Source organism: Misgurnus anguillicaudatus, chromosome 9 (assembly GCF_027580225.2).
Source record: "Misgurnus anguillicaudatus chromosome 9, ASM2758022v2, whole genome shotgun sequence".
In the NCBI taxonomy this organism is placed as follows: Eukaryota; Metazoa; Chordata; class Actinopteri; order Cypriniformes; family Cobitidae; genus Misgurnus; species Misgurnus anguillicaudatus.
Genome location: NC_073345.2, coordinates 22,466,509 through 22,490,518, shown reverse-complemented (window position 1 = coordinate 22,490,518; position 24,010 = coordinate 22,466,509). Strand labels below are relative to the sequence as shown.

General features: G+C 38.6%; 1 long non-coding RNA gene across 1 annotated transcript; it reads right to left on the bottom strand.

The window, feature by feature from the left end:
• Positions 1-1,325: 1,325 nt before the first annotated feature.
• On the bottom strand, positions 1,326-23,525 carry LOC141366231 (uncharacterized). Its single transcript, XR_012371332.1, has 3 exons — positions 23,339-23,525; positions 13,516-13,640; positions 1,326-1,718 (listed from the first exon to the last, which is right to left on the bottom strand). It is a non-coding gene; the product is annotated as an uncharacterized lncRNA (long non-coding RNA).
• Positions 23,526-24,010: the final 485 nt, after the last annotated feature.

Sequence of the window (24,010 nt, the reverse complement as noted above, 5' to 3'; positions counted from 1 at the left end):
TAGTTCTAGTGTTACTCTGTTAGTTTAATTTACTTTTCTTGGTACAGGTTTTTTATGATTTGTTGTGTTTTCCATAAACATTGATTTAGACTTCATATTTCTGTGAGATGAGGGCACGAATTGTTTATTCAATCAATGCGTCCACCCGATTATGTTTTGGGCAGCTGTACATTAAAAACTAACAAGTCTTTCTTTTTAGTTAAAAACACACAAAAAAGAGTTTAAATTCAAATTATACTCTCCAAATTCAGTCCTGTGCAAAGCATTCTGGGAACTATGAGTCCACTGCCTAGTTAGTTATGTTTAATAATAAAATCACGTAGTTTCAACACAAAATTATTAAGTTAATTTCCTTCTTACAAATTTAAGTGGATTTTACTCAACGATGTTTTCATTTAGAATTAATCAAATTATTCAAATTATTGTTATTTTAACTCATATTTTGATTAAAAAAATACAAATAAAAAAATTGTAACACAGTTTACTCATTTTATTTAGTTAAATCTACTAAGGCACAGAAACACTTTTTACAGTGTAGGTGCGTTGGAGAAAAGACCAATAAAGTCCAAATACAAACGAAAACAAAAAGAATCCCGCACAGAATCCGCTTGGAAAACCATATAAAAATGTATTTACTGTATATGTGAAAATAAAACGCAGCGCTTTTCCAAGCGGACCCAAAAGAGGAGCTACATTCCATGGCGCAATAGCACCCCTGGGAGCACTTCGACTCGGCGCAGTAACACCCTCCCTCTCCCATTATGAGAGGGAGAAGGGGAGCGGACTTTTCAGGCGAGTCGAAGTACTCCCAAAAGTGCTATTACGCCATAAAATATAGTTCCTCTTTTAAATCCGCTTAGAAAATGCTACGTTTTATTTTGTACCACCAAACTTGCTCGTATAACTACTCGTTTTAAATAGGAAAAACATTGATGTGTTTGGTCACTTCTAACTTTATCTCTAAATGGTACCATTGAATGAATGGGGCTAAGCTAAATGCTATCAAAGCGTCGCAGCGCTCCCCAGCGCTTACTTGCACGCACACAGATGATAGAGGGATGTATCAACAATTCTTAGTTAAGGTAATAACATATTTTAATATTGAAAATGAGTAGACTATTCCTTTAACATTGAAATCACTCACGCTTGACGCCTCTACCGCAGCTGGTGTGAATGCAGCATAAGACTTTTGCACAGTACTGTATATAAAAAAAGGTAAGATTAAAAGATTATATATATGATTTTTTTTACAAAATTGATGATTCTTCACTGTAACAGATCTTTGGGTTTTAACACAAATGTTTTTTATTTAACATTCATTTCTTAAAATGTTGCATTGGATTCTGCTCTTCTACTTAAAGAGAAAAAATAAGCTATTACGTACATACAAACAGAACATAATTGCTTTAAACAAATAGAGAATGCCTTTAGTACAAGGTTGTGAGGCAATTTGCCATATCCAAACATTACAGCATTTCATCACTCTATCCTCGACATTCCATCCGCATGCATTATTTTGTTTTCCTGTGGCTAATATCTGGGTGGCCTGGCGTGCTGTCACACATGGTTTTGTGTGTGTATCCACTGTGATGAGAAACCTCAGAGCTTCTGTCTGCAGGCTTTGGAGGACTCTCGGTGGTGAGAGGTCTTGGAGCTCTCCTCTTCAAGGCCGAATTGCATCATTAGCTAACCTTGACACGAAACTTCCCCTCTATCACCTGCTTATTGGACAGAAAAATAAATCTGGTTCCTCTCAAAAAGACATACTGTATGTTCATACTTCAGTAAAGTCTAACTGTGTGGAAGAATTATTCACCTAAATCAGAGACAGCAGCCGGTTTAAGATGAAAAGTGACTTTTAACTAGGGAATACAGTGACTACTTAATTAGTCAATTTGTTTTGCCAGTTGACATGTGATGAGTTGTGAAGTTTAATTGTAAACATACGCATTTTGGAATTACACAAGCATGACAATTAAGCAAACCCACAGCCCTTTGTGTTGACAAAACATTATTACTAACCACCCTGCGTGTGCCGCAGACATGTGTTGAAAGTCAAAGTTCTGGCAAAGTACACTAAAACAAAAGATTTATAAATAAAAGTCACAACGGCATGTGACTTTAGTTTAAATAATCTGAATGGATGCTCGCATTGTGTAAGGGGCGGGGCCATGCTCGGTGGCTCCAGTGCGTCATCGTGCCACCGTTTTAGCCCAGCCCAAATAGTCCTGAACAGAGAAATGTAACCCCACTACTATATTATTTGTAACGTGTTACAGCAATACATTTACAGTGGCAAGAAAAAGTATGTGAACATTTTGGAATTTTATGGTTTTCTGAATAAATAAAATCTCATCTGATCTTTATCTAAGTCAAGGGTATTGACAAACATAATGTGTCTAAAAATAATAACGCAAAAAATTCTGATCTTTCATGTCTTTATTGAACACAGCGATTCAACATTTAAAATGTCAGTGGAAAAAGTAACTGAACCCTTAGAATTACCTGTTGACCCCCTTGGCAGCAAAAACCTCAACCAGGCACTTCCTATAGCTGTGGATCAGACCTGCACATGGTTGAGTAATTTTAGCCCATTCTTCCTAGCAGAACTGCTTTAGCTCTGTCATATTCTTTGGATGTCTCATCTGGCCCTCTTCAAGTCAATCCATAGCATCTCTATTGGGTTGAGGTCTGGGCTCTGACTTGACCACTCAAAATTGCTTCAGACCACTCTGAAGCCATTCTGTTGTGGACTTGCTCCTGTGTTTTGGGTCGTTGTCCTGTTGCATCATCCACCTGCTACACAGTTTCAGCTGACGTACAGACATTCTCCAATTATCCTGAAGAATTGTCTGATATACTTGGGAATTCATCTTCCCCTCAATGATTGATGACCTGGCAAGCTGGCCAGGCCCTGATGCAGCAAAGCAGGCTCAAATCATAATTTTCCCTCCACCATACTTTACAGTTGGGATGATGATATGCCGTGCCCTTTCTACGCCAGATGTAGCGCTGTGTGTTTATTCCAAAGAGTAGTTTCATCAGTCCACAAAACATTTTGCCAATACGCTGTGGAGTGTCAATGTGCCTCTTTTGCAAACTTCAGGCCTGCAGTAATGTTCTTTTTAGTAAGCAGTGGCTTCCTTCATGGTGTCCTGCCGTGGATACCCTGCTTGTTCAGTGTTTTACATATTATGAGATGTTAGCAAGTTCCAATGATGCCTTCAAATCTTTCGGGGTTGTTTCTTTACCTCATTGATAAGTCTTTGTTGTGCTCTTGGTGTAATTTTGACTGGGCGCCCACTTCTTGGTAGAGTAGCAACAGTCCCAAAGCTTCTCCATTTGTAGATTGTTCGCCTACCTGTAGACTCGTGAATTTCTTTGAAATACCTTTGTAACCCTTTCCAGCTTAATGTAAAGCAACAATTCTTGATCGTAGCTCCTCTGAAAGCTCTTTTTTGGCAGGACATGGCTAACATGGTTCTTCTTGTGCATAGAAAACTCCAAAACTTTGTCAAAGTAGCTGTAGTCCACACCTCCAAACATATTATCTTATCAAGACTCTAGGTGTGCTAAAACCTGACTCCAATTAGCTTTTTTTAGGTCATTAACTCAAGGGTTCACATACTTTTTCCACAAGTACTATGAGTTTTTTATTTTTCTTAATAAAGATGTGAAAGATCAGATTTTTTTGTGTTATTATGTTTAGACACATAATATTTGTCAGTACCGTTGACTTAGATAAATATCATATGACATTTAATGACAGATTTATTCAGAAAACCATAAAATCCCAAAAGGTTCACATACTTTTCTTGTCACTGTATAATGTGTTTAAAAACAATTCTGTGAAATGACTTTACACAGACTTTAATTTATCAATAAGATTATCTCAGTTTAACTACTGAGGATTTTGAAAGCTTCATAAAATTGAAGTACTGAAGTTTTTCCAAAGTTGTATGAAAAAATCTGATCTCCCTACACATCAAATGCTAATAATCAAGATTTTGAAATGTCATTTGCACTGTCCCATACAGCATGACAGCACAATAGCCTATCCCTGTCCAGTAAAATGTTATTACAATGATTATGCCAAACGTTTTAATGTGTTAACTAAAAATTAAGCTGGCCTTTCCTATCTGGGAACATTATTTGATTTTTATTTTAGCTTAAGCACAAAGTGACAAGCCATACTGTAGCAAAGTTCCTATTTCATTTGAATTTCAGATAGTGTAGAAATTTGCACCATATGTTGCACGAATAACATTTGAGGCTAAACCTTCTTAAAATATGAATTCAAATTAAGTGTTTGGAGTATCATGTGTGTGTGGTTCCCTTTTCGAAAATATGTGTCCTGTGTGCATCACGTGTTTTGTCAAAATAAGTGCCTGCTGCACACGCGTCAAAACCGTTTATGATAAAAGAGACGCTCATGTTCACAAAATACACGCAAGACACTTCCTTAACATTAAACTCTGATTACGCATGAGATTATTAGAGTATCTGGCAAACGCGAGCGTCTCTTTTATCATAAACCCTTTAGATGCGTCTGCAGCAGGCACTTATTTTGGCAGGACACGTGATGAACACACAATCAGAACACATATTTTGAAAAAAGAACCACACACATGACGGGCTACATACATGTTGTGACGAATTTCGCATCGAGCACCCTCAAAAAAAAAGTCTCCAGCCACCACTGGTGATACTTTTAGTTTTTTATTTATTAAATGTTTCTCAGCGTAACATTTTGTAACTTATACAGCGCAACCACAACCATCTGTATTCAAATTATACAAAATGTGTTGGCTTTATTTAACTTCTTGTCCTAATATACTTTAGTGCTAAAATTACACAAAGAGTACACATTTTAAAAGCCGTTTTGTCAAACGAAAACACATGCGGCCTGCATATGCAATCAATAAAACATCCTCTGGCCCTTTGTCCCCAATTTCAGCCATCACACAACTGTAGACAATAGCTTTAAAGAGTGACCAAAACATTCACTGCAAGCAACTTTCTTTTTTTCCAGGTTGTTTTTTCTGAATTGTATCATCACACATTCATATTGAATACAAATAAAAAGCCATCATTTTATCATATTATTGAGAAAAAAGCAATTAGCCTACTTACAAAAAGCTTTTGAGTTGCACTTAATTGTATTTGTCATAGTAATACACCACCTGTGGCACAGCATTTTCACTTTTATGGCAGGAAGACTTTTGTTCACAACTAGTTCGACAGAGGCCCCATTTCCTTTGAATGGAAAACTTCAAACCGCAGTGTCAGTCTCCAGTCCTGCAACAGCAGTAGCATTCATTTTGTGTGGTCATACTGTCAGAGACGTTTTCAAGTGGCATGTATTGATCTCTTACGAGCAGCTGATACTTATTACATTTTCTTGTTAAGAGGCTTAAGGGGGTGATATAAACAGCTTATTCTTATTGTTTCAGCATTTTCAGCAATGACATTGTGAAATCAACCAGAGTATGCTTGAAAACCTTACTGTAAAAACTAGGGTGAATTCACTAGAATGATCCCGCTATGGTCATTCGCCCATAAAGTGTGTATTGTTTTAGCACAGTCAATAAAGGACTGTAAACACACTTAAAAAATATGTGCACAATTTGCATGGTGGGTCTTCATTATTTGGTCGTTTATGGAATCAATACTGACTTCAAAAACATCATTAGCTGAATTTCGGCTTCTATTATTACTAAAGGATTACACAAATGTTTTCTTCAAACAAAAAAGTTTAATGACAGCTTTCTAAGGTGACTTAAAGCACACTGCTAATCTATATTAACCCTAATTTACATATTATTTGTAATATGTTTCATTTTTTATACTTGTAATGATTTTATAATGTTTGTTATATTTGTTTTTAAGCTTAAAATATTATATTGTTTGTTTTAAGTTCTCTCACTGGTATTACTACCGAGCCCATAAGGTGGCATTGGAGTAAAAAAAATCTAAAGTTTCGTTTCATGTGCTCACGTGAAACTTTCGCCTGCTCACGTAAAACTTTCGCCTGCTCACGTGAAACTTTCGCATGCTCACATGAAACTTTCGCGTGCTCACGTGACACTTTCGCGTGCTCACGCGAAACTTTCGCGTGCTCACGCGAAACTTTCGCGTGCTCACGTGAACCTTCATGTGCAGAATTTTTTTTAAAAGTTTAGTTTCGCATGCGCACGTGAAACTATCGCGTGCACACGTAAACTTTCACATGCGCACATAAAACTTTGGCTTTTACATGCGTTAAAGCACACTGCTAACCTATAATAACCATAATTTACATATTATTTGTAATATGTTTCATTTTTATACTTGTAATGATTTTATAATGTTTGTTATATTTGTTTTTAAGCTTAAAATATTATATTGTTTGTTTTAAAGGCGGAGTCCACGATGTTTGAAAAACGCTTTGGAAAAGGAGGCGGGCCGACTACCAAAACACACTTATAGCCAATCAGCAGTAAGGAGCGTGTCTACTAACCGACATCCTTGCCGGGTTGCGTATGTGTAAGGCGGGTCTATCAACAGAATGTCCAGATTCTATTGGGGTAGGGGCATGTTTGTTTAGGTGATTTCAAATATCAACATTTGCTTTCAAACATTTGACTCCGCCTTTAAGTTCTCACATCACTGGTATAACTACTACTGGTGCCCTAAGGTGGCATTGGAGTAAAAAAATCAAAAGTTTAGTTTCATGTGCTCACGTGAAACTTTCGCGTGCTCACGTGAAACTTTCGCGTGCTCACGTGAAACCTTCATGTGCAGATTTTTTTTTAAAGTTTAGTATTACATCAAAATTTCGCTATCATGTGCGCACACGAAACTAAACTTTATTTAATTTTTTCTTCATGTCCCCTTAGGGGCTCCGTATATTTCAGCTCATGCTGGTAAGTAAATAAGACAAGTTTTTGGATGGATATACCACACACAGAAGACTTCCCAGGAGTAAAAAATGTCCCAGCATGCCGTTTTCGTCCATCAGTGGAGACAGGATGGTTTGATGGGTAAAAGGTTAAGAAAGGTTTCATAAAGGCCTTCTAAAGACTGACTTGCAACATGGGTTTGTTTTGAAAGAAAACAGGCGAGTGAGAGTAAAAGACCGCTAAGCCCGCTCACGTCTTTCTCATCGGGTTCAATTTCCTTATCTCTTCTCCTCTGGTTTCTTTCCAATATCCTTTTTCATTTTTTTTATGGTGCCTCTTATGCAGCACTCAAAGTCATTGCAACAGGCACTTCGAACCAACATACTTTTCTCCCTGTCTGGCCAAAGTAACAAATCCCATATGTCTCAAAATTGTAACCTCTCATTTCAGATTGATCAGTTTGATTTCAAACCTTCATATTTTAAACCCTCCAGCCCTCCATATTGTACAGTTTAGGCCAATCACATCCATCATGTGTCTTTTATTAAACATATACCGTAGCTAATCTTCAGCCATATTTTGATACAGGTGACATCAGAAGCTCAATGTATAGACCTAAGTTGGTTTGCTTGTATCAAAATCACAAAAATTTTCTCTTTCCTGTCTTGATATTTGATATAGTTATCAAAAATTGAAATCCAATTGCCCACTTTATATAGCCTAAGTTAAACAAAAATCATCTGCCAAGAACCAGGTTTATTAACTTCTTTGATGTGCCACATCTACATGCATAGATTTAACAAAGTTTTGATCTATCACAAACTTTCAAGCAGTCTCCTACAGCCCCTCCTTCATTTCTTCCCCTCTCCTTGTGAATTTTGGACCTGCGAGCTCTGTTGGTCTGTCTTTTCTCACCTCCACTCATTTGGGTCTTGATAAGGGCCCTCCAGCTGGGACTCAGCAGGGCTGCGACGCTTCATCACACAACGTCTCAGTACGCTGCTCTCATTTACACGCACTCCTATTGGCCCATGGCATCACCCTTGGTTTTTACAAGAAAGGCACTTTTAACCATATGTACACAATACAAATGAAGTTTAGGCTTAAAAGCCAGTGTCCTCAACCTTGCTTTAAAAGAGCTAAATAACTGCGGAGGATCCAACATCAAACAAGACGGGAAACCAGGGGGAATGGGAAAGGGGGGATGTGTGACCAGACTTTGAGCCTTCAATACGAAGGGAACAGAAGCTGGGTGCCATGTCGTTTAATTAGCAAAAGCGCCTGCTCTGTAGTTTCCTTGCAAGTTTCAGTCACGGAAGATCTGCAACTTCAGGATGTTTGGAATAATGTTGTTTGCAACTATGGCCCTACAGGTTGAAAGTTGAAGGTCATTTGTTTATCTTTTCCTATATTCTAAAGACAACTACACAGGGTTGAAATTACCTCGACCCTTCAAACAAACAAGCCAACACACTGTTCTGCCTCTACCCCAGGATGCCTATCCCGGGGTAACTAGAGACTACCCATTCTCATCAAATGCGTATAATAGCACGCAGTTGAAAGATTGTGCAATACATACGCCAAAGTCAATTTTGGCGTGCATACTGTATGATCCGGCAGTCCTTCCCATTCACTTAAAACAACACATGTTTTTTGTTGTTTTATGTATTGGTTTCTTAATTTTTTTCTATTTTTTTACCACTGTCGCTTGGGTTCGGGGTTAGAACGTTTTGTTACATAAAATGCCATCCTAACCCACAGGGGCGTCATGCACCATTTTTTTAAAGGGGCAGTGTGCACAGTTCACAGAAATTTGTGCATAGACAGACATCAAACGAAATATTATGCTTTCAGTCTTTTCCATGGCACTTACATTTCTAAAAACCTCCAAAATAAAAGTGTTGACTAACTTTCATATCAAATACTATTCAATCGAAATAGTGACATATTGGCATCATATTTACATCTGAAAAGGCATATTTTGTTTATTTACGTTATGTTTAATGACTTAATTGTGCCATTAGTGCATTTGCACACCAACTGCGTTATGCTACAAAATAAATGTAATTTTAAATCCATAAAGTATATAAACAATAAAAATAACATAAGCTATAGCCACGTGATTTATTTTAATGTTCAATAATGATTTAAAAAAATGTGTTTAGATAAAATTATTAGAAGAACGTATTATTGCATCAAATTTTACCTCATGTGAACGTGTGATTCCACGCCCCCGTGAATTTCAAGATGAATCTAGAAATCTCTACTAATATAACGTTGAGACGATCACATTTTAAACCATACTTTTTTAAACAGAGGAGGTTAACTGCACATTACCGTACTGGGGTTTGGAAATGTTGTGAGCGTTTCTTACACGTTTTAATTCCTCAGATAGGAAAATGCAGCAGCAACAAGCTTGTAAGCTGCAGCGCCTGCCGCGAGAATAAAGTAATGTAACACAATCAAAACACTATCAAAACTGTGAAAATCTCCGAAAAGTGACAAGGAGGCAGCACTGAATTAATAATATTGTGCATATTAAATAGATTAAAAGACAAGTAACAGATTAATGGACGCTTCTTTGATTTTGAGGTTGCATGCAAAATCCATTTGGCTCAAAAAACAGAGGGGCCATGTGCCCCCTCAGTTTGAAAGGGCATGACGCCTCTGCTTAACCAAACCCCAATTCTAACCCCAACTCCAAGTGACCATGGCTTAAAAATAGACAAAAACACCTATATATAAAATAACATCCTAAAGCAAATCCCAAATCTAACTCCAAACCCAAGCGAAAATGGTTTAAAAAACAGAAAAAAATGAAAAAACAATACATAAAACGACAAAAAAAGATGCGCAGTTTTAAATGAACAGGAAGGACTGGCATATCATATGCACACCAAATTGGGAGTTGGCATATGTGTTGCACGAGTTTTCAAACTACGTGCTATTTATACGCATCTACATGAGACTGGGTAGGAACCGCCAGTCCTTCCTATTCACTTAATACCAAACATCTTTTCGTGTCATTTTATGTATTGGTTTTTCTTTTTTCATTATTTTTTAAACCATGGTCACTATATTGGCATTGGGCAAGTGTTTGGAGTCTGAATGCTTTTATACAACATTTCTGTCACAAGGTGACGATCTTTTTTTCTTTGGGGCGGAACCAAAATTATGGAAGTTTGGTTCCGCCCGGAAGTGTTTCCGCCCGGACCGGAAAAGACGAACACCGGACTTCCGGTAAGCGCCGCGAGCTGGAAAATCGGCGAATTGGACGCAGCTGTGCCTAGTTAACGGGAGCGGCCGATGATTGGAGGATACGCTGAACAGGGCAGTATTTAGAAGCAGCAAATTTCACAGTTAAGAGCGATTGACACGAGAGGCGATCGACACGGGGATGCTCCTCTGCCTAAGGCAGAAAGATGATCCGCACCTTTTGAAGAGCCCGCAGGCTCTGTTGATCCGGGCTGCGCTACGAAGCGCGCGGAAAGAGGACAGGAGCCACGAGAGGCGAAAGAAAGGCAGGACGGGAAGAGAGAATAAAGGAGCACCCCGAAGAGAGCTTTTTGGCTGAAACCGTATGGTTGTGGAAGACATCGCAAACCTTAAAGGTTGAGAAGTGAACGGAGTACATTTCAAACGGAGATAAAGGAAAAGGAGATTGAAAACGGCATTGATGTGAGTACTAAGATCAAGTTGAAAGCATCCTGTATATTTACCTGGCTTTATGTTGGATTCCTCCAGGAGAAGGAGGGCGGCCCTACCCCTAGCATAGCGTGGTGGGTGAGCCGAAGGAATATTTATTGAAGCAGTCACAACGACGACATCACTAGCTAGGTCGCATATTTCATCGCCAGATCCGAACCAAGCGAAGGAAGGAAGACGAGTGTCCTTTTTGTACACTGAGCGTGGTGGGTGAGTCCTTGTACGGTGAACACCTTTAATTTTGACGTGGTGCTGTATATTTTGCTGTGGGTTGCTGGGTATTGCTGTGTGTGTCCTGTCAGATAAACCCCCGCCTTCACGCACTTCGTTGAGGAAAGACAAAGAGGCTGCTAGTCCTAGCCTATTCCAGTACAGCATATGTTGTGAGCGTGCTTCAGATCTCGGGAAATAGCACGGTGCCTTGGGACGATCTTTTTCCGTTTGGACCTTGGGCGGATGTGAAGGGTGGCAGTAAGGAGCTGAAGAAACAGCAGAGGTGTGAGTATGATTTGGGGCCATTACCATTGATACTTTCATTTGCATGAAGATTGTTGTTGCAGAGAGAGAGGTGGAGGAATTCCATCGTCCCGTGGCCTCTACAAAGGGGCGCCCCTGTCCAGAGTTCGAACGCCTGACGGCAGCGAAGAGAGGGAGGCGCTCGGCCCGGTGAGACGTTGAGGTATCCCACCCCTCTGCCACCACCGAGTAGTCGAGAGGGTTCGCCCCCGACGCCAAGTAGGAACTACTTACCCCATCAGACGCCTCGTCAAGTGCTATAAGTCCGTCACTGCTGCCAGTTGATACCTGTAGAGGGAAAAGGAGAGAGAGTGAATAATCTGAGGAGAAATCGAGGAGACCCGTACTTACGGTACGCCGAGTCCAGCCAAGAGGTGAGAGCCATCCAAAGCAGCGTAACTGTGCCCCTTGTGTTTCCAGCTGTTGCCTGTGGAAAGGGAGAGAAAATGAGCGACCCGAAGAGGAACTCTGCGAAATCCAGCCGGTGAAAATAACGAGAGCCTGAAGAGGCCGTTATTTTAAGTTCCCCTTCCTCCCTCCCCTATTTATTATTTTAAGTAATTTAAATAAAGTGCATTTTAAATTTATGCTTACCTTGTGTGTCTGGTCATTGGGATGGCTTTGGGTACCTCCTCGAGGTGGAAAAAGGGGGCGTGACCTTATTAACATCTGGGTCCACCCCGACCTGTGACATTTCTATAAACAAAATATACAAAAATACAGTGGTGGGCCATCAGGGCCAGCAACGCCTTCTCTGCTGGCCTGAACACTGTCTGAATCACTGTTTTATTTTAATATATTTTCCATGAATGTGTAAGTAAATGAATCCCATGATAGTCTATTATTTTTATTTCATAGCTTTTCTTTCAGTTGCACTGCTTCCAGTCCTGTACATATATGATAGAGCATTTATCCAATCATATTTCAGCCAGTGGCTCACATCATGTGTTGCCAGAGTCAAAGAAATCTGCCTAGGCCTTCAGAACGAGCAGGACAGGCGCCTTCAGCTTACGATAAATAACAACAAAATTATTGCATTAACCAATCAGATTTTAAGTTAGTCACTGGCGCCTCCGTGCTGGCTTTCAATGTCGAACGGACATCCTCAGCCCTACTCACATTTATGCCAAAAAAAATACTACTGGACAGTCTCGACTTTAAGCATTAGCCTCTATGGTGATGAAAAAGGACTTTTAGCGCTAATTTACTGCGTGTCTTTAGTAAATCCTGACAGTACACAGTAAAAAGTGACGTTGGATCTACTCAAAAAATTACTTAAAATGGTAACACTTAAAGGAACGGTTTCCCGAACAGGTCTTACCCTAGTCCCAGACTAATGCATGTTTGAGCTGGCTCAATTTAAAAACATTTTGCACTAACATATCTTATGTAAAATAAATAAAGGTTTCTGAATGACATCTGTACCTGGGACCCAGAAATCATGTGCATCCATACAGGCAGCATATGTTTTAAAGACTGACGTCTGGTAAACAGGGTTAGTTTTCATTGCTCTTCCCATCTACCCTGGCTGTAACCTATGTGGGGGCACAATGAGTTTGCTGTCAACCCCTATTTACTGCCAAGGGTTAGTGCACCAGTAAAAGAAATAAAAACTATCCTAGTGAGGAGGCAAGTTCAATAGCGCAGTTTAATCTAATTTCATACAATTACTGCACAAGTAATCTCATCTAAAAACATATACTGTTCATATAGAAAACAGACTATCAGCCTCGCAGGCAAATGTCAAATGTTTCTATTACAGAACATGTTTCCCCACTCACCAAATTTAAACATAAAGGCAGTAAAAAATATAGCAAATTGTCCAGATGTCCTGCTATTAGTTGTAGGGGGCAGTCGTTTCTTATCACAAAAATAACAACCCACTGAACCACTGTCTGTATTAAATGTTTTATCAGCCCCCAAATGCAGATTTTTTGAGGAAATAAATGCTGGATTAAGATTCAGGACGTGCCTTTAACAGCAGATCATAAATGCCAGCACAGTGCTGCTTCTGGTCTACATCCATTCCTTAGGAAAACCCACAATGCCACAAAAATCCACATGGCTGGAAGAGTTTAACAAGAAACTGGCAGGATCAGAGGAAGTCGACATTGAGTTGAACTACGAACTGGCTGAGCCATAATAATAACCCAGGTGAGGTTAAGTGTTTTTTCAGGAGGGCTTGTTAATAACTCATACAAGCCAATTTCATCTATGGTTAAAATGTGACATTTTATGAATTTTACAATGTACATAGAAACATAAAACTAAATGAGTTACACTAGGAAAGCACACACACACACACCAGACACACAATTGTTTTTGACGTTTCACAAGCATAAATGCCATTATAGTTATCCTCTAAGCTGGCTCTCATCCTAAAAAAAGATTTTAAATGTTCCTCCAGAAATACCTGAAGAGGTCCAGTATGCGTTCCAGATCAAACTGTCCTTTCAGGTGCTGGCTGTGGTCCTCACAAGTCTGCAGTGTCACCAACTGGATGTCTTTCTTGCATACGTTTCTGACATCTTTGCTTGCCTGAAATTTAAGTAAGCGAGAGGGGCTGTTATATGCATAACTATGTGAATAAGAAAACAAAAACACCTCTTTAGGAAATAAATGGATTATGTGCACATGGATGTGGATGCATTGCGACAGAATTATCTAGTGAAGGGGAAGAGGTCATTGCTCTTCACTTTTTCTTCCATTCAATCTCTTCCCTATCCACGGAAAGGAACTTTTCTAGAAGCAAACCTGTTTGTAGTTACAGGGTTTGTTGTGCTGTTCTGTTTTGTAGGTCAACATGTCCTCCCCCCATTAATTGGTGGCTCGGTATATCACGCAAGGAGACGCAGCTGCTTCGCATTATAGAGAGAACGGGGCTGGTGTAAGCTGGTCATCTGTGCTCGGAGCAGGTTCAGGATCAGTATAATGTACCTCATCATTAATTGACATACTGTGACCTCTTAAGAGTGCCTAACACCACTGTATCTCTCCAACGGTGGCAAGAATACAATCTACTATCTTTATTAGGATTAGTTTTTTCCATCTATGTCATCTATTTGGTTTTGTAAGCTCTATCACTCCCATGAGCGTGCAGGGCAAATAGATTTAGGATGTGGTACAGGTTAATGCTACGGTGTAGCACACCTCACATGATGAGTGATTTACACGCATATTTTTCCTCCAGTGCCAGGTGCTTTAGTCGTCAGAGAATCGGGGTGTAAACAACACTATTACTGCACTGACAGATGCGCATTTGCATTGAATGTCTGGAATATTAATAAATCAGCGGCTGCTGATAAAAGTAATGCTTTAAGATTTGTCTCTCACAATAACAAAAACTATTGCAGTGTTTACTCACCCTCATGTCATTTCAAACCATGTCACATTCTTAATCTTATAAAAATAAATGTTGAACAATATTTCAACAATATCCTGGCCTTTTCGCATATAATAAAAATCCATCACAATATCATTAATGTAGTCCATATGACTACATGAATAAAAACTTCAATTACAGTACATTATGTTCATATGATTTTTAGAAGACATGGAAAACAGTCTAATGGATCGATTGTGTTTTTTGTCATTTTTAAACTTCACATTTGTTTCCTTAAAAAAATTTTTGCGTTTTGAAAAAAAGAGCAAAAAATAACGACAAAATATTGGATGACCAAATACTTTTACCTGTATTCACATAAGAACAAAAATCAGTTTAGCTTGGTGATAAGAGTTTAATTTAAACTATATTTACCTAGGCATAGATGAATAATAAGAGCTCTGTACATGGTAATGACATATCGTGAGCCTCAAACACGATTGTTTCCTCTTTCTTATGTAAACCTTCGTTCTATGCAAAAGAGCGCTGGAAAACAGGCCAATCTCAACATAACACCAACTGTGACGTTACAGTCGAGATGTACGCCCCAACATTAAATTACACATTAAATTAATTACAATGTTGTTACAATGCTAAAACAACGTTGTGAGTGCTGAGTTAGCGCTACATGCTAGTTAATGCTGTATGCTAGCATTTAGGCTAGAGTTCTAGCATTGATGTTAGTTACATTTTGCAGGTCCATACTGAAATAGCATAAACTTGCCACTAAGAAACATTCATTTCCAATCCCTGAATAATTTATTTTTCCTCAAAATCTGTATCTTTGTCTGATACAGGTTCAAACATAAGGTCTGTTTGCACACACAAACACACAGAGCTACTGAACCGAACTGCTCTGAGAAACAACCAATCAGAGCAGAGCTCAACTTTATTATTCATTATTACACGGCTCTCTGGAATGCTTGATTCTGATTGGTCAGTTGAGACATTTGCAGGTTCGTTCTTTTCAAATAATAACCGCTCCAAAGTAATAACGCATAGCCGCTCCGCGCCAATAAAGACCAATAAAGATTACTGTTTGGCGCCATCTTGTGACAAACACTAGACAACCACAATTAAGAATGGAAAATTTTGACATTAATTTTAACATGTACGGAAAAACAAAACATTTAAACAGTGGATAGAAGAACGAACAACGACAAGACACAGAGAACTTACTGAGACTGAACTTGACAAAATAGAGCATGACAGCTACGAAGCCAACACACAAAAAAATACAGAAAGGGAATTAAAACTTCTCAAAGACTGGCTAAAAGAGAAAAAAATGGAGACAGACAAGTATGAAGCAGAGGATCTTAATAAGGTATTACGATCATTTTATGCATCTGTGCAAAGTTTCGCGGTAGGATTAAAGTGTTAATTTAAAACAAATATGCCAATAAAATTTTTCAAATTCATATTCATGTCCGTTTTTTTTCTTATGTGACAAGTAGCCGTGTAATAAGCGGGATAATGTAGAGGCAGCCGGTAGTTATCGGTAAAATAAGCCCCTTCAGTGTGATACAAGACCCTCCGCTTCACGTCGGGTCCTGATCACACTGTCGGAGCTTATTTCCCGATAACTACCGGCTGCCTCTACATTATCCCTTACTTACCCATTCAAATAAGGTAATAATAGACCATTAGCCTGGGTGCCAGCCGATCTTAGCCCCGCCAACAACATTTTAAAAGACTGGAAGATTGGTCTGGGGTTTCTCCGTTGAGGAACTACTATGGCGAGACCCAAAGCTGGTCGACCAATCAAATTGTCAGGGCGGGCTTTATACGATGATGGACAGATGATCAACAGTAACGTAATCAACCACGTCACCAAAGAGCGTGTGTGTTGAATCTATTTACAACGAAATGGCTGCCGCGGTAGAATTCAGATGTGTGGATTCTGACATGTGTGGAGTCTGTTCTAAGAGATATCGACAGAGCATTGATTTTAAAAGAGGAACAGAGAAACGCGATCAAGGCATTTGTTGATCGGAAAGATGTTTTTAGTGTCCTTTCTACAGGATTCGGCAAAAGTTCGTCGCACTTATGGAGGACCAAGTTAAAGAAGCAACTGAAATGTGTATCACGGCGATGCAAGTCGTGCACGACAAGATGGACAAGATTTTCGGAACCCCGGAATCGTGGCTGCTGAATAAGTGGAGGGACATGCTAGGCTCCGATATTTTTTAAGCAAACGTAATGGGTATCGTCGTGGATGAAGTTCAACTAATGTACAAATGGTAAGAGATAGTCTTACTCTATGACTTAGTAAATACTTAATGTTGTGATATAAATGGAATGTTGTAAACATAGTAGGTGTTGATGTACGTTCGCTAACTCAGACTTCACAATGTTAGTGTCATTGTAGCGAAATTTTACAGTATGTGGAAAATAATATTTTGGGTTTTTTAACAATAAACCAAACAAACACATTGTATTATACCAAATACACAAAATAATGAAAAAAATTAAATATGTGCACTTTAAAGGTGATTTTCTCAGTATTTTGATTTTTTTAAATCTGCGTTTTGGTTCTGAAGAACAATGAAAGCCTTCAGGGTTTGAACGATGGATGAGTAAATAATGATATTATAACAATTTCTCCATAAACAAACCCCTAATGTTTTCTTGTGCCTTCTCTCCGTAACAGTTCTCTGAAATAACCCACACATTGTTAATATGGCAGGTGAGAATTTACAATTCGCCTTAAGGGATGGGCTGTTTGTACTATTACAGTGCCAAATAACGTGAGTCACCTGTCGGTTTACATACAAAGATCAAAGACACAAAATAACTAAACAGCATTATGTAATAACAAGCACACAATGCGTCTCGAATAAAGTTCGACACACCCATGATCGTCTTGCTCTCATCTCGGCCACCTAACACGTCCATGAGCATAGCAGCATGTGCTTATGGTCCTAAACCCCATTGTGGGTTTGCAATCACTGCAGTCTTAACATCTGCCAGAACTGCAGAGGAAAACAGATCCTCTATCATGTAAGCATCTCCTTTTTTCGTTTTTTTATTGTAGATTTTCTTGAAATATCATGCAATTGACCTCACCCTTCTGGTTATCCTGGGCCTCATATTGAGATGTAGCAAACAGGGGGTTTGTTTGAAACCCCCACCACTGGTTCTGTACTTAACCCCGGCCACCTACACTGCCACAGGGCGACTTGTTCTCAAAAAGGAAACAGAGCAAAACTATCAATTCAAGACACATGTTAGAGAGTTTAGCCTTTTCTCCCTCCGAATAGAATGACCAATTACCAATGCTGGAGGGGAAATGTGAGGTGAGAAGGGTCATGGAAAATTACGCTTTATTCAGTGATGTGTATTGCCAATGACAAACATCTTCTGCTAACTGTGGTCTGCGGTCTGCTAACTGTATCTCTGTTGGCCACTGATACAGGCAGAAACTACACTACGTGGTCAAAAGCATGTACAATACGTTTGCATGCATACTTAATTGCACGCCTCCCTACATACGAAACACAATAACCATATACTGCTTGAAGAATCCATATGCATTATTAGAGGATTGGCCACTTTTAGGAAAGCTTTCCACTTGAAGTTGGAACATGACTGCGGGGTTTTGCTTTAATTCAGACACTGGAGCATCAGTAAGGTCAGGCAATGATGTAGAGTGATGGTGTCTGGCTCACAGTCGGCATTCCAATTCATCCCAAAGGTGTTTAAATGGGTTCAGGTCTGGGGTTTGTGCAGTTTTTCCACACCAGACTCAGTGAACCATTTCTTTAAGGATATCTTTTCGCCAGTGTGGCAAAGTCATGCCAGAACAAAAGGCTACAGCACTACTGAAAACCAGATTTCATGGCTGTTTGTTTGATAACATGCATCTGAGAGGATGTCTATATAATTTTGACTACTGTATGTAGTATACTTTGTTATTGTACTTAATGAAGTGTGTACTATAGAAGTACACACTGCATTAATTTCTATATAGAAATTGCGATGCTAATTTACAATACTGTAAAACAAAATTCTACTGTATGCACAGCACTCCATCTGCCTTATTCTACATGCAGGATCAACCCTGTATCACGAAGTTATGTACCTATCATGGGCGTCGGAAGCAAATGAAAAGTGGGTGGGTCCCCACTACACCCCCCCCCCCCCCCCCCCCCGAAATTACATTTACTGCATTAGATGCAATTTTCATGTTTCCTTTTAATTAGCCTGAACATTTGCGTTTACTAAATAAAAGATATAAATAAAAAAATAACAATTCTGGTAATAGCCCTTTGAATATTTTGCAAATAATGACAGATGTCATATTTAATTTATTTTTCTCTGTGACATTTTTTTCTCTACTCTGCTGACAGTAGGCTGCAATGTTTCTTTTTTATTTTGAGGAAATAAGAAAAACGAATGAAGGTAAACTGGTACACTTTTTGTATACCCTTTTTTATACCCAATCTCTCTTTCTTTCTCTTAGAGAAATATAAATGTGAGATTCTGGAAATGAGATAAATTTATTTAATGGTATCCGTCGGGAAACAATGCTGTCATAAGAGTTTGAGCATGTGTAGCCTACTTCTAAAACACAATCGATTAAACAATTGCAGAGGTATGACTTTATGAATCATTTGCAAATGTATCTCGCAAATAATGTTAATACGTGAAGATGTTCATTTATGTAATAGTCGCATGAAAAGTAATTGCAGGCTTCTGTAAAAAAAACTTTACAATTATCCAGTGATCGTGGCACCATATTTAAAATAAACTATTTTACTGCAGTTATAATATTTTAACGAGTAGCATACACTTTTAACGTAGGTTTAAAAGGAACCGGTCTCATTTATCCTTAAAAGCATATGCTAAACGTCTCCGTGCCTCCGCGCACAGACGAAATTCATATCTCTCCTCCTCATCTCCTCCGTTTTATTTTGTTTCTTGAACTTGGGGCTCGAGTCCGACCTAAGGTTCGAGCTGCCTTTAAGAACAGCAAGCTAAGTTCGTTTACCGTTAATTATTAAGACTGGGCAGGCAAACTCGTCACGGGTGGAAAAATAAAAAATACTTATCTTAATTTTTAGGACTTGGATCATGTACATTGCCAAATACCTTGTGTCATAAAAGAACACATATTTAATGTACTTGTTTTACTTAAGAAAACATTATATTCATATGAAACGTTTTAAATAAACTGATGAGTTTTGCATCAAATAGTTTTTTATAACGAATAATAATGACTATTCATAGACCATTCATGATTATTGCATGTATGACTTAGATTTTTAAAAATGACGATTTATCTAATTTTCCTTTAAGTGGCTGTTTGTATCAGGTCGAGCATCTAGACGCGCGGCAAGCGCACTCACATATAAACGCATCTGAATCTAAACTTAGGCGAACGCTTTGAAAAGCAGAAGAAACCCGTGCGTCTTGCGCTAACATTTTTAAAGCCGGCAAATTACGCGAGTGGGGCTGAATAAGTGCAGCAGCAACCTTCAACCCGGTTGCATGACAACTCCGGCCCTCGTCGTGGCCAAAAAACAGACCGGCCCACATGCAATCCTCCCGGTCCTCCCTATGGCCAATCCGGGTCTGGTTTAAAACGTTATACATTTCGCAAATTATGTTTTTCAGCACTTTGTTCGAAAAGCAACTCAGCGATCCCTCCCTCCGCGAATTTTTTTTTAAAAGCTGAAACGGGTCCGCGGTGTAAAAAGCAAAGGTTGAGGATACCTGTTCTAATGGAATGGATTTTGACTAACAGCGGCTTGATAAGTGAATTAATGCGCTAAATTAGAGAAAAAGTGGGTGGGTCCATTATCATTGGTCTTAAAAAGTGGGTGGGTCCTGTCCCACCCACTTATAATGGTTCCGACGCCCATGGTACCTATAGTAACATAATATTTTGATTCTTTTCCGTGACGCTGTCAGGTTTTTCTGCGTTTTTACGTGACCGTATCACGCGTTTCTGTTTACGTGTCACATATTTACTCAACTGCTTTTTCCTATTTTCAAACCATTGTCGCTTCAGATTAGGGTTAGATTTGGTGTTTAAGTTAGGATGTCACTTTTGGTTTATACTATTTTTTCTGATTTTTTTTATATTTTCTGATTTTTTCAACCATTGTTGCCTGGTGTTCTAACCCTTAACCGAAGCGCAATGGTAAGAAAATAGGACAAAACAGTAGGGTAACCAATACGTGACAATGACACACAAACAGAAATTTGTGATACGGTCACAGGAAAACGCGGAAAAACGTGACGGTGTCACGAAAAAGAAACCAAAAATTACGTGACTATACATTAGGTGTGTTCGAGATCATCTGGCGCTGCGCAGACCGATCGGCGAGGTTTGCCGCTTGCAGTCGAGGGAGGAACTGAAGACGGAGCCGTCAAGCTGGACATCTGCTGCTTGCCGTAGTGACGTGTGCGCCGTGTTTCCTTGTTTTTAATCGCAAACGAAGTGAATTAGATGCTGAATTTGATAAAAAAAAAACTTTTAATAAAAAGTTGCAACCAAAAACATTTTATATCAAATATTTTAATTGCTGCTTACTGTATACCCGAAAATAACGGGAAACAAGCCTATATTATTAAAATACCAATAGAGTTTGTTATTTTATTTTTTATTTTATTACAAGACACAATATAACATATTTAAGCATATTAAAGTGTTTTTCCTGTTTTAAAACATGAATTTATAATGTTTATTAGTGGAACTAAAGGTTGAATTTAAACTTGAAACGCACGTGATCGTTGTCATCAATGAGGCGACCAATCACGTAAAGCTGTTACGTCATCACAACTCTGGGCAGCCGCTCTGGAGAAGCTGCACCGGCTGAGCTAGCCGGCTACTCTCGAAACACTCTTGCGGTACTTAAAAACCATATGACACAGTCACGTGCCTGCAGCGCCAGCTGAAGTTGGACAAAAATACTAACCGGAATGCACTGCTTCAAGTCAGCCGCCGATCGGTCTGCGCAGCGCCGCATGAAGTCGAACACACCTAATATTTAAATGCCGTAAATGCCATGTGACTACTACGAAGTCCTGCCACCATTGACAACTATCCTGATATGTTACAACGGCAAAACAAAGCATAAAATATAAATCTATTACATACTGCCAAATAGTGACATCTTCTATAATGTAATATCCCTTAATATTAGTGTTGATTATTATGTTGTTTGCATAAGACTTTATTTCAGCAAGATACGCATCTACTTTCTTTCAATAGAGAAAATTGCCCAACACGATCTCATGGAAAGTCGTGTTATAGTCACAAAATTTTTTATAAATTTATTCGTGTCCATGGCAAGAATTTGAGTTTTTTTCGTGCCTTGAGAACGAATGTCTATTTCGGGTCATTCAGCATTAATTTTATAAAACTAGTTTTTTGTTTACGTGGCACGACTTTCTTTTTCGTGTCATTTTATGTACTGCTTTCTAATTTTTTTCTATTTTTTAATCTCTGTCGCTTGGGGTTAGATTTGAGGGTTTGGTTTAGGATGTAATTTTATGTATTGGTTTCTACATGTTTTTCTTTAGCTTTTAAAACTATTCGCGCCTGGAGTTACAATGGTAAGAAAATAGGAAAAAATTATAAGAAAACAATACATAAAATGAAACGAAAAAGAAAAAGAAAGTTGTGCAACGGACACGAAAAACTATTTATAGAAATTCATGCGACTGACACTAAAAAGACATTTGTGCTCAAGAATTTCGTGCCATGGACACGAATAAATTAATTACATTTTTCGTGACTATAACACGACTTCATGAGATCAGTCTGTTTGCCCTAAATGGTGTAATTACAGCAGGCAAGTAATTTTTTATTTGTTCGGGGGGGAAGTCAATTAGACTATTGTTATGAATACAATCAGCTATAATAAAAAATACGCAATAATTATATATTATATATGACTACTTAATGAAATATACAATAACTTTAATGAATTACGATTCTGATCCAAAATATTTGGTTGTAAAATTTGTTGTAAAAATGTATTCTGCTAAAATCAACCGCCGTTTTTCTTTTAATAATCTTATATTTTTATTAGGTAAGTGGCCCTCCACGTGGCTGAAAATACCCCTTTCATCATAAATTATTATAATAACTAACAGAGAAGAACAATTTAACACTCCATCAACATTTCCACAGTGAAGGCCAGTAACACAGAGGAGAAAAAAACGAAAGTTTCTCTCCAAGAACAAGTAGCAAAATCGATCTAAGAGATGACATGCAATAGTCAAATAAAATTGTCCTAAAAACAGAAAGCTGGCAATAGAATCAAAGCACATGTGCAATGAACAGATCTGTGTGTATAATGTATATCAAGTATCGGAAAAATGAATCAAGCAAGATCTCAAGACCAATTCCAATATATACAGTACATGGTGGACACTGGAGCAATTAAAAATGGATTAGGCCTTTAATATTAAATATCACAATATATTCTAACAACTGCTATGGAGTACAGGAGCTTAAATCAGCCAAGAAAAGGGCAAAGTAGTAGACCTGACCACAGTCTGAATAGCCAGACACTCCAACCAGAGGTCCAGCTAAAGAGATGCTGTGGGTGAAATTTTGGCCAATGAGTGGTGGCATTTTACCGCCAAGCAAAGGGGGGTATGGCGTGGTGGTCCAGCTTTCCTCTCATTAGGAAACCTAATTATGGTGACTTGTAGGAGTGGGGCGCTCTCCAAAGAGCTAGTAACTGGTTATTAGAATATTATTACAAACATGAGAGGTTGGCCCTGGGCGGCTGATTGCCTGCTCATGTGGGAGGTACAATTTGGCAGGAATGTTCAAAACGGGGGGAATGGAACTGGTTGCTTAGTAATGAGAGCACCATGGCACATTCATAATTACCTGGACCAGAAGAAAAGGAATCAGAGGCTCACATTATAACCCAAATTTGTTTTGATTTCTGTCTCCAATAAGGCGGGGAGAAATTAGCCAAATCCGTAGCCTTAATTTATCCTTTGGTTTGCTTTGGTCCTCTAAAATTGGCCACTGCCTCCCACCTGGAACAGGGTCATAACCTGTTCTCTCAATGCCGCCTAGAAAAAGAAAAAAATGGAATTAAAATTAAATGAAACAATATGAATGTGGGTTCAAAATGATTTGTTCTCTACTTACTCCTTTACTAAATATGTACTGTAGATTTAATATTGCCGACAATTTAAAGTTACTTTCTTTTAAACATTTCATAGTGTATATCTAAAAACCAAAAATATATCTGGCCAGTGTACAGAGGCCAGTTATACTAGACCAGTTTTAGTCCATTGGCGATGTACAGTATATTGTTATGTCTAGCAAACGTAACATTTGATTTTCTTATTTGTGGTGGGACAAGTTAAAATATTAGCACAGCAGATAAAAATCTGATCTACAGGCTTGATGGGATCAGCAGCAGCTGTCATTAATAACTAATAGTTTTATAATAATAACAATAGCAGTCTTTGAAAATAAATCGGGTTTGAAGATATGCATCAGCAGCTTTCTACACGCATCCAAATGAAGTGATGCAGCACAATGCAA